Below are 12,490 nucleotides of genomic sequence, written 5' to 3'. Positions count from 1 at the left end.
CGCCAATCAGTTCGGGCGCGGCGGGGATGCCGCCGAGGTGGCACCGCCGGGAGGCGGGGGAGGCCGCGGCCGCGCGAGGTGAGCGCTGAGGGGCCAGAGGTGCCGTGAGCCGCGTGGCGTTGGCGCGGCGGGAGCGCGCTGCTAAGCGTGGAGGATTGGCGAGGCGCGAAACAGAGCTCCTCATCTCCGCGCGTCGTAACTGTGAGGGCTGAGCTCTGCCTTAATGCCCGTTTGCCTTTTCGTTGCCAGTAGGCTTTGTTTAAAATCAAAACGCACAAGTACTCCAGAGCTCCTCAAGCCTGACTTCCCGGTTCGTTAGAGCTAAGCTTAGTTGCCTAATTGATCCCAGTTACTCGAGTGATACACCTTATTTCTTTCTCCTCCAGGAAAGCGCGTTCAGCTTCCGACTGCTCGTGATCCCTGTTGGGGGAAAACTGACTGAAGTGACGTAGTGCTGTCTGATCTCTTGTTTTCTGTCATCCTGGGGAAAAAACTACCAGGAGGTGTCCAAGTGGTTACCTGGCGAAGCTTAAATACTAATGGTAATTCTGCAATTATTGATGTGGTATTGTGGTTTGTTTTGTTTTTTAAACTCTTTTCAAAAGGGTAGTTTTGCAGCTGAAAGGAAGAACAGTATTATTTAAGAGAATGGGACTCCTGCATCTGTCATGTACCTTTCAAAGCCAAAACTTTTGTCCTGATCAAGTTCTAAGTCCAAAAATGTTTTATAGACTTATCACATCTAAACCTTTTCTTCATATTGAGGTTCTCATAAAGACCTTTAAGGGAAAAGGTGATTCAAAAACTCCTTCTGGTTTGAGGAGTTCAAGTTAGTCCTTTGATAAAAGCGAAGTTGTAAGTCTCATCAGTAAAAGCAAGAAAGTTATACATTTATAATCCTTTTTTAGGTAAGGTAAAAGAATGCCATGATAAAAAAAAAAAAAAGAAGAAAAAGAAAAAAATACATAAGCTTTAAACTGGTCTCCTTTCTTGTAAAGATGGCTTGCAAAAGAAAATGCAGGGTTAGTTTATTAGTCCAGTCTGTTTGGGACTTACACCTTTGTATGATGTTCATCACAGTCTTTTAAGACCTCTTGAAGTTTCGAAGTATAAAACAAACAATCAAACTTTCTCAAATTTCATGTCCCTTATGATATGTAAGATTAAATGAGGTATTAAGTTTCAGTGGATGTTAGCTACAAGATAATGGTGGCACTTGGCTTTCAGGATAAGTGTGGGCAAGCTTCTACAAATCAGGATCTGAAGCTAGAGGTCCCTTAATCAAGCATGCAGAATCACTATTATATTGAAAGTTTTTGTTTCAGCAAGGCAGAGTTCCTTAATTTTACAATGTTCTGATTTCCTGTTTCCTATCTTCAACAAATCGGACACCAGCATAGGGCACTTAAAACATTTTGTTGAAAATTAATGTGTTCGCTGTTAATGGTTTCTTCATAGCATTGCAAACCTATTTTGTTATTATGTAGTCATGTTTCTCAGATGAAAATGTTCTGTAAATTCCATAGTGCCCATGAATTCCAGCTCTCATTACTAAGCATTTCAAATCAAAGAATATGACATTGTTTGGTCTTTGCCTGTTATAGTTACGTACTACTGCAAATTTGCTTTTGCTTAGACTCCAGTTGTGTGCATAAGTTGTGTTGAACAGTTTTGTATTTCAAAGTCAATCTTTTTTGTTTAAGGGAAGTACTGAAATACTCAGTATGTAATGTTACAATGATATTTACTCTCAGAGCAGCTGACTTCTGGCTTAGAAGACTAACTTCAAGTTCGAATGTTCTGTTAGCAGAATCTTCAATTTATTGCATGCAGCTAATCCTATTATGATTTTTTTTCTTTGACTTGTCCAGGAAAAGCAACCTCAAATAATAACTGTAATTGGTTTTCCTGGTATAGAAGACTAAGAACTACTAAACATAGATTGTCTTGCCTTTTGATTAAAATTTTAAGTACAGAAATACAGTGCAGTTTGAGATGAAAGCTTCTTCTTTTCCACATCACAATCATTTTACACAGTAATTGAATCCAGAATTAATAAGTTGTAATATAATTATTAATATGTGAAAACAAGTTTCATCTGTCACGATTTAATCTCTTTTAGAAATATGGGGCACTCCTGGAAACTCAAATTATGGGATCTTAGCCGATGAAGTAGTATTTCAGTCTGGAATATTGATATCTTGTACATGACAGCTCCAGTCTTATTCCCTGACCTTTTTGGGATGAACGTTTTAGTGATGTCCATATACTTGCTTTGTCATTACAGAGATGTGAGTTTCAGATTGTTTGGGGAATAAAAAGAGTCTAATGCAGTTTTGTGTGTGTATTTGTCATGTACCACATATTTATAGCAACCCAGCTGTGGAAACAATAAATATAAGGTACAGCCCAATATTTTTGTTGGAATGTTTGTAGGATTTTTTGTTATTCTGTAAATTTTATAACATAATGTAGAAATTCTATCAGAAACATTTTGGAATCTCGGAATTCCTTATTAGGAAAATTAAATACATATGTATTAAAACAGTGAACATTCACAAAAAGCTATGACTGTGGAGCTTTTAGAATTTTCATTAAGTTTTACATTGGTAATAAACACTTCTTGTTTTTGAATAACCTTCCATTGTTACCCAAAGGGACACACTTATACTCTTCTCAAGAAAGGAGTTTATTTAATTTGCTTACAAATTGGACATTTACATAATTCAAGCTCTTTTTAATAAATGAGAAGCAAGGAATGAATCTTGACATGAAGTTTTTCTCTGAGGGGTTTAGAATTTGGTTCTGTTGGATGAAAATAAGAGTGCAGCTGCTGGAAAACACTGATCTCTGTTTGCAAGACTATGTTTTCTTTCTACTAGAATTTTTCTCATAAGAATATGAAAATCGTTAATTCCAGATTTGTTTATCTTCACATCTAGCTGTTTAGACTAGATGATAGATATGCCTTAAATCAAGGGTTATGTGCTGCTTTTATCCCGAATTGCACAGGTCTGTTGGTAAAAGCAGTTTCCTAGGTTCCCAGACTGTGGTGATTCCCAAGCAATTCTTTAGGTGTTTCTTCCTAGTACCTTGATTGTTTTGCTTATATGTGCACATATTTTTAGGATTTCTGCAAGCAAAATAGAAGTGTAGCCTTCCATGTAACTCATCTAAGATAGCTTTAGCTAATTTTGCTTGTTAATTGGTATGAGGTCATAAGCAGCCAATATATTTAAATAAGGTTTTTAGTTTTATTGCCTTTACTAGTTTGCCAGATGGATCTGATTATCTTAAATGCATATTGTCTAATTTAATTGCAGTGTTCCCAGACAACCATCTCTTCCACATGTACTTGCCACATCTTGTGACGTTCTTCAGAGATGCAAATAAATACAATAGAAGTGTGTGGAAGAGTGCCTGTATTGTAGGCAACAGTTGGCCTTGTTGTCCTAAATAATTGATACTATCACAAAAGTGATGTTTATTCTACTGCTGTAGGTGACTACTGCAATTGTGTATATTTCTGAATAGTGGTTGAAATAATTATTTCTAGTTAACTGCTACAAATCCAGCATTTTTTCATTTGGTGGAAATTCCAGTGATGCAGATGTAGTTTCTCTCTGTACAGCCGGTATGTTTACAAAACATACATTTTCATTCCTTAAACAATACCTTTATTAGTGGAAGAAAAAATCATTTGTAAACCAAGTTAAGTAAGCAGTGGCTATTGGCTGTTTGTTGTCTGACAGTGCTATAAATTTCTGAGGAGATTTTGTTCTGAGTATTTACTTTTTGGCAGTAACGCCAGAACAATTTCATAGAAAATTCTTTTAAAACTGTTAATATCATTTTGATGTTCTTTGTTACAAAGGACACAACTTGGCTAGTGAAGTTACAGGAAAGAGCACTTAAAGTGTTTAAGGAGACAGAGCAGCTTCCTTGTGAGTAGAGATTAAGGAAGCTGAAACCCTTGTTTAGAAAGGAAAAAGCTGAGTACCATACGGTCAAGATTTATGAAACTTTGAAGGAAATAGATACACAGCTGTTATTCAATAGATCCTATAATCCAAAAACCAGTGATGCTTGCTGTAACAAGTGTTGAAATAGATTAAAGGTATGAAAAGAGGTTCTTCTGAACAAGCAGCTGAACTTACTTTTTAACAAAGGAAATTGTAGAGGTAGGTGGCTTCAATATCATTTGGAAAGGAGGGGTAAGGATATTTCTAGCTACGCATCTATGAACAACAATCACAGGTTGTACTACAATTGTTGAGGTACAATAAGCATTTATTCTAGGGGTGAGATAAGGAAATTTATTACAGGAAATGGCTTCTATTTTCTTACTGTCAGAAACCGAGCAGTGAACTTGAGGGGCTTGGCTCACCCACACTGAGAAGTGTTATTTTAAAAGCATATGCACTCATGAATCAAATTATTTTGTTAGCTTTGTATTGATGAAGTTCTGTGTATGAAATTGTACTTGCAAAATCTAATGACTTTTGTTTTCTTATACTAGTAAATGGAGATGTGTTTTTACAGAACTTAAGCTTTAGAAAATTAAGTTGCATGCTTATCTCTAAGCACTTTGAAGTATTAAGTTACCATGGATTTAATTCTGAAATGTAATTGTAGGTAGAGAGGCTGGGTGTGGTGCAAATATTTCTTGATTGTGAGTAGGGTTTTGTTCATTTGTTTTATGTTCAGCCATCACTTGCTGAAGTCAGCTCAAAACATACATAATTCTTATATCGTTCTTGTGTTTTAATACTGTTCCTTGGTCATTGTACTCAGATTCCTCTTGAATAGTAAAAAATACACAATAGCAAGATTGGTGTTCAAATTTTGTGTCCATTTTTTGTTGCCCTAGTGACTTTTCTAAAATTGAAATTAAGTATGTATTAAAAAATAATAATATTAATAATATTAAAAATAATACACATTTTTATTTATTTATTTATTTATTTTTCATAAACTTCTAAACTTCTTAGAAGTTTGTGTTTCTTTCTTTAATTCTTTGGGAATTGAAATTAGAGCCAAAAACTAAAAAGCTATTAGTATCCATCAGTTGAAATGCCAAACGATTGTCGTATCACTTACCAAGCTACTTCAGGTAAACTTACAAGCGATCTGTATGGATTAGAAGTGTGTGTTTTCAGTTGTTGTTAAAGTGTGTTAGTATTTACAAATGTGACTTGTTATTTTTCAGGTTGCCAAACTGCGTGTGCAAGTAATAGCGTCTGAAGCCATTCTTACTCTCCTTAAAAGAAGGTAGGAGCTATATTTTTATTTTTAAGCCTTAGCAGGAGAACAAATAACAGATGCTGTTAGTATAACCTTTTGCCATTTTAAAGTATCAGAAGATATTATGAAACGCCGCATTTGAAGTCTCGCTATGTGATGAGACTGGCTTAATCTGATTAGTTTGTTAAAAGTGAAGGGGTGGCTACAAGATGCTAGTATGATTTAAAAATAGGGAAAAAGCTATCTAAATACTCAGCAAGGTATGGTGCTGGTACTAATTTTATTCCTAACCTGCTTTTTCAGAACCCAATTTCATTTGGTTAATGCTAGCTGCATATTGTAATATCGAGTTCCAAATCGGAATGCCAACAGAGTAAAATCAGTGATACCTGAATATGCTTTATATTTACACTTCCTTGATATGTGACTTCAGTACTGATTAGGCTTGCTGATAGAGTTATAATGTAGTCTTACATGATGATAAGCTGTGGCTTCTGTCATTTTCTTTTATAAACAGAAAAGATTAGTAGCCTATGACCATAAATAAAATAATCAATAGTTCTGATATGCTTTCTTAAAATGTCTTTCTGTTGGTGGGGGGTATCAGAGCAAACTGGTATATTAGTCCAGCAGTATTTTTTTTGGTTCTTGCAACACTTCTCACTAATAAGAGCATTGTCTTACCACACCTGCTAAAGAAAACACTAGAGCCAAAAACTTGTTTGCATCTTGTTTGCTTTTATTTCCGCACCTGAAAGACAAGAGTAATGAATAGAGCTAACGTGTCTCAGTAATGACTCAGGGAAGTCGTAAATTGAGTTGAGATACAGTTGGTCATTTGATAAGGGGATAATTGTCAGGGGTGTGTGATACAGTGTGTTCATGTGTGTGTTCAGTTTTGTTTTATAAATGGATTTTCATAGCCTTAATTATAGAGTGGCAAAGGCCTGACAAAACACTTATTCATCTCCTTCAAATGGAGTTCCACATTTCCTCTTTGGGTTATGAAGGTGAGTAGGGTTTTTTTTTGTTTGTTTGTTTGTTTTGTTTTTGTTCAGTTTTGAGTAACAAGATGAATAAAACTGCATTGGGCTCAGTGCTCTTATGTCTTTGTCTTTAGAGGTGACACTTGGCAGTTGTCTGAAAAATTTGCTAAACAATTTTACAGCCTCTAGAGAAGAATTCAGGTGCTACTTCCATGAATGAACTTCTGTGAACACATCTTCCATCTCCTAGGACAGTGCTCTAGCTGAATGCTTATAGATTTTACTAGATAAATTAGTAAAGACCCTAATTTTTTTTTTTTAAACCGTTTCCAACTGGCATAAAAATACTGTTTTTAAGATGAGTTTCGTAAGTCTTTGGAATAATTTGTAGTACTGAGTTCCTGCAATAGTAGGATAGTAGTCGTAACTCAGGAAGTCCATTTCAATCCTGAATTGTTGACTAGAGACTTGAGGAAGAAAACAAACAGGATAGAGCTCTTCAACCTTCTTGTCAGGACATTTGTAGGGGTACGGGGCAAAGATCCTGAGTTCAAGCTCCAGCACCAGGTGGTATTTAATATAAATACAATGTCTTGTTTGTGCACGAAGCCAGGAGAGGTAGAGGGCAGTGATTTCCAGCAACTGATATACAAAATAAAACAGTTGAACAATATGATGCATCAAAACTGCTAAGGTAATAAAATATAGTCACTGATACAAGTCCACAAAGCATGAAGAATATATTGTAGTATTTCAAAGGCTGTAAGTATATCTTAGCAGCTCTGTAGTGCTTTAAGTTAGTAACTTCTAGTGTTAAATTCCTTGCGACAGCTCCGTGCATTCACTAGCAATGCCTGTTAATCTTGTTATAACTCCTTCACTGAGTCTACTGGGAGACATGCCAAAATCACTCTGTGTACTAATGACAAACCAAAAAGAAATTACCCAATATTTGAGTAGCCACTGCTGTATCCTCATGCCACATATTCCAAATACTTCACTAGTGTATTTGTGTTTCATCCTGTGAATGCTATTATAAAATTCCGGAATGTTTTATTGAAGTCACCACCATCCACCATTTTAAGCTCAGCAGAAGTCAGTTTTGTATTACGCCTGGAGAAGCAGACTTTTCAGAAGGTGATTCCTTTTTGTTCTTCAGTTTCTCAAGCAATACACATCTTTAGACAATTTCCTTGTCACTATTTCATCTTTGCATGTTGTAGTACTTGCTATGAGCTACTTGCTATCTCTTAACTTTATGCAGCCCTGGTAAAAAAAATGTTCTGTCAGACTCTATTCTGAGTGCTATGGAAGCCTTTTTTCATATTATACCAGTGATCTGTCTCCCTTCCCTTGGCATGTCTATGGGCTACAAGCATCACAATGTGTTTTCTTCTGTTTTCATGTCAAAAATGCAACCATAGTGTAAAATTCCACAATCAAAATCTGTTTTAGAGGTGCCAATTATGTGCAAGTAAGATTATATCTTGTTTTTATAACTAGCTATTTTGGAACATGCTATGCAATTTAAATTATGTTGTCTTCTCAGTGGCACCCAATGATAGGACAGGGGGCAATGAGTGCAAGCTGGAACATAGGAGATTCCATGTAAATATGAGAAAAAAGCTTATTCACAGCAAGAGTAAAAGAAGCCCGGAACAGGCTGCCCAGGGAGGTTAGGGGGTCTAATTCTTTGGAGACATTTTTTGAATCAATATTTTGTGTGCTTTTGTTTCCTAGATATCTTCCTGTTCTCCTTCTCCTGCAGGGGAAAGTTTGTCTTCTATAAAACTTTGCAGCTTATTTTTTCTTCCTTGTCTTCCACAAATAAATTGTCATGGAAGTACTTAGCTTATATCTTCTTTGCATCTATGACCTATGGAGAAAATCATTAATCACTTCTGACAAGCATGAGCCTACGTTTCTGCACTGATTACTACTTAAGATTTTTTGAAACTACACTTGCTTTCCTATATCTTCATAGTTGTGCATTGCTGCAATCGCGTTATCAAAAATCTTGATGGCTGCATTACTTCAATTTTCTTCTTGATAAACCTACTAGATCAGTGGGTTTTTTTTTTTTTTTTTTTTTTGTCCCTTTTCTCTAAAGACACAGGCGTACATTTTCTTTTCCTTGATTTGAATGCAGTGAAAACTTAGCTTATACATCTGAAGGACTTAAAATCTAGAACCTGGAAATCTGTCCTCTATTTGTTCCTTTTTGAGCAAAACAAGAATAAATTATATTCTACTCAGCACTGCTATCTCTGCTTAGAAATAGTCTATTATTATGCAATCTCATCTTTGTTTGTGAACTACCAAGCAAACTAAAATTGGGCAGGAAGAGTAGAATGGTTAGATGACTGCTGACAGTGATATGGACCCTAACTAATGGACCCTAATTTGTGATGGAGAAAGAGCAGTTGCAGCATTTCTCAGCAGAAATCCTCTAACTCCTCTGCAGTCTTGTTGATGCTGTCTTATAAGGTTACATGCATTCATGTGTTGCCCTACTCATATGAATGCTCTTCTGCAAGACACTGGCTTTGACTGAAACTTTAGTGATTTAATTGAAGCTATTGTCTGTGACTGGGTGCATTTATGTTAAAGCTCTCTTGGGAACTTTGAATTATATATTGAATATTTTGCTAAGGGAAACTGATTGTTCTTAGTTTCATTCCAAGCTTGTGTAAAGAGTACGTGATATTTGTAACGGTGGCTTGTTGCAGTTTAGTTTCTCCCGTTATCCCATTAATGTATTAAGAATGAGAGAAACTTCTGAGATTCTCTCCTGAGATATGTATGTATTTTGCTTTGCATGCTTTATATTCATATGAATGGAGAAGTGTATTGAAATCCATTATAGAAGTGTTTTACATCTAGGCCTGAATATTTGGAGATCATAATTTTCTTCCTGCAGAGGAGAGGTCTGCTGGTTAATTTGTTGCCTCAGAAGAAGTTTTAGAATAAAGTTCTAGAGATTGTGTTATCTAGAGTAGCTGTGACCAGTAAAGCAATGATCCTTGATAAACAGTTGAGTTTGGAAGAAACATAAGGAGTGTATCTAGTCCAGCCCCCATTCGAACCAGCTGAAACTGGTGTTGGATGCTCAGAGCCTCTCCACCTCCATTTTGGACACTTCTGAGGATGGTGATTCCACAGCCTATCCGGAAAAGCTTTTCCAGTGTTAGACTTCTTTCATCACAACAACTTCACATTTATTTTTTTTCCCCAGATATCAAATCAGTTTTTCCTGCGTTGATCTTTGTCTCCATTGCCTCTCATATTGTCACTGTACTCCAAAAAGAGTCATCTTTAAGGCATTCCATTATATAGCTTAAGATTTCCCCCCAGCTTTCTCTCTTCAAATTGGAACAAGCTCAGTTCTCATGTGTAGTATGAACACAGACCTGAAACTGGACTCTGCTTCTAGGAGGATGAACCGAAGAGTCAGTTGTTTATAATGATATAGTGATCTATCTATAATGTTCCTTGCTGCTGCGTTTTGTACCAGTGGAAGGAATTTTTTTTGGATGTATACTTTCATTTATAGATTCAAAATACAGAACATCGCTGTAGCTATTGATCTGTATACTTTCCATCTTTGTTTGAGTGTGGATTTTGGGCTGTGGCACACAAATATTCCTCCACATCTACCAAAATCTCAGGCCTATTCTGTAAATTTGAGCGCAGAGGGTTTTACATTGAACAGAAACAGAATGGTTCCCAGAAAAACAGTACTTCAAGACCAAATTAATATGTTGATGACTCAGATCAGATCTTGAACCCAGCAAAATGTGGAGAGAAGACAGTAGTGGTTCCTCCCTTTGATTTATTTCATGTCTGTGAAAAAAGCATTTTCGAAGAAACTTGTTCCAGTAGAGGCAGTTAGAGAGGTGAAATAAAAACAAACAAAAAAAAGCAAAGATTATGTTAGTGGAAATGAAGGCACTGGTAACAGCAAATGTGACCAAGAGTTAAGTATAGGTGGTATAGAAGGTCACACTGAAACTACTGCGTGATGAACAAATGATCACAGAAATCACTGTGTACATATCAAGACATAAAGGGTTTTGTGGGTCTAAGTCATTCAGGTGCATGAAGTTGCTGCTTATTCTTTTAACTCTACAGTAATTTATTTCAGGGCAAGAGTGAAAAAAAAGTAATAGTAATACTGGGAGAGGGGAGTCATGGAAACCATTGCATTTCTGCAGTGCAGTAGGGGAGATTACTTGTAGAAAGGGGAGGAGTCCATTTGCTTTTCAGCCTCTATTTTAAATAATGAAACATTTATTCCCAAGCAGAAGAAAAAGTGAAACAATAGAGCTGTGTTTAAAGTAAAATGGTCATTTGTCCGGACTCTGATTTCTGGTTCATCAGTACGTCTTTGTGAGAGGTACTTCCCTGAAATATGCCTTTGTTTCAAATGGAATGCAACCAGGGGCGTATAGTGCAAGACGTCTCAGTTGGACAGGCTTAAACAAACAATAAGACAGTGCAAAGACTGCAATTATTATTATTATTTTTCTGTGCCATGCTCTATTCATTACCTGATTAAAGCATGAGCCAAAGCACTATAGCTTGAATCTTCCAACCAGAAGAGTTCTATACCACAATTTTGAAGGTTGATTGGGGATATTTTTGGGTGGTTGTTTTAAGCAAAAGGCAACATTTTTCAGAAGGCCACTTTTCAATCTGTTTATTTGATTATGTTCTAAATGATGACAGTGAATTGTAAAGCTCTTTTTATTTTTATATATTCACAAGGACAAACACCAGCTTTTTGTCTTTTCCCAGACCACTGAGCCCAGTTATCTTCTGTTATGCTTGGAGGGAATATGACAGGTGGTAAGAGATGGCTTTGGGTCACTTTCAGTGTAATACATCTATGTTCTCAAGAGGACATCTGCTTACCCAGAGGCTGCAACAGTTTTTCTTCTCTCCATGTTGTTTATTGAGAGCAAATAAGGAATTTTTATTAATGCATTTTTGTTCATCAAGCCTCTGTTTTGATATCAATTACTGTTTTGATATGAAAGAATATTGAGACTTCCTTTCTCTGTCACAGAGCCACAGTGTGGCCTTGTCAAAGCAGGAACTTGTGATTGGTAGCCTAAGGCATACAGGATACGCTTCTAAGTTTATTTGCTGCACTTTCCCTGTGTACTGGCATGTTGACTTTGTGTGTACCAGTGTAAAATACTAGTATATTTTAATTTTTTGTTATTTGATTCTTTTTGAAAGCACCACCTAGTGGTTGGAATGGAAAGAAAGAAAGGGGAGGAGTGGAGCTTTCAAAGTAGAGTTTTGTTTCTGTTTCGGCGCTTTTTTCTGTCTAAATTCTTCTTTCATCTTCTCTTTGCTAACTATGAAGCTCAAGAACATTTTCCCCAGATTCCAGCCTCTTTCATATTTGGAAACTAGCTGGCTGCATGCCACCACTGTGCTGCTTATTTTTCCTTAATGCTTACACTGAAATGAATGATTACCAAGAAATATACAAGATGACTTCTGTATTATAGATAGAAGTGATATTCTACCAATGGAACCACATCTTGCTGTTTTAGGAGCAGGTTAGTCTTCAGCAAGGCAATATGGGGCAGAGCTTTTGTTCTGTCAGCAACTTGATTTATTTATTTATTTCTCTCCAGTACTGTGATTTACAAATAGTTTTGATAGAACAGAGTTCTTAACAAAATAGTAACCAAGATGCAAGGGTAGTGTGATCTCCACAGCTAAAAGGCGCATATCAGAAGGCTGGCTTTTATGGGACAATGTGTGCACTGTTGAGAAGCGAGGATGGCGGGTGGGAGAGAGACAGCTTATGCCACCTGTTGTAAAAGCCATAATTGCCATAGGATCAAGACATAGATACGACCAACAACCAGGAAGCAATGAATAATAAATCATGGAGAATTTAAATGTGATGGCAGAGAATTAGGAGAAGCTGAATACTGCAGGACTTAGGCATCTCCGTGACCAGAAGTCAGGACAAGTCATCAAAGAATTTGTGAGGTGATTTGCACTTGTTTGTGTCTGGCAGCACTTGTGTTCAAGACTGGCATTAATTGTATTCATATGACAGCCTTGGCTCAGTAGTATGAGCATCATTAAATCTGCACAAGTAATTGATATTTTTTGGCCATAGAACAAAACTATTCATAAATTTCAGCCCAATGAAATGAACAGTATTTCATAAAAAAATAAAAATATAGCTATATTTTTAATAATATAACTGAAATTAAAATATATATTTATTT

At 36.3% G+C, this 12,490-nt stretch overlaps 1 long non-coding RNA gene across 1 annotated transcript; it reads left to right on the top strand.

Moving 5' to 3' along the window:
• Nucleotides 1–93: 93 nt before the first annotated feature.
• LOC128080028 (uncharacterized) lies at nucleotides 94–8,250 on the top strand. Its single transcript, XR_008206457.1, has 3 exons — nucleotides 94–542; nucleotides 5,210–5,271; nucleotides 6,168–8,250. It is a non-coding gene; the product is annotated as an uncharacterized LOC128080028 (long non-coding RNA).
• Nucleotides 8,251–12,490: the final 4,240 nt, after the last annotated feature.

This window comes from Tympanuchus pallidicinctus, unplaced genomic scaffold (assembly GCF_026119805.1).
Source record: "Tympanuchus pallidicinctus isolate F22 unplaced genomic scaffold, pur_lepc_1.0 scaffold2, whole genome shotgun sequence".
Taxonomy (NCBI): Eukaryota; Metazoa; Chordata; class Aves; order Galliformes; family Phasianidae; genus Tympanuchus; species Tympanuchus pallidicinctus.
Note: the sequence above shows the minus strand (reverse complement) of the source record. Positions and strands in the feature narration are given on the sequence as shown.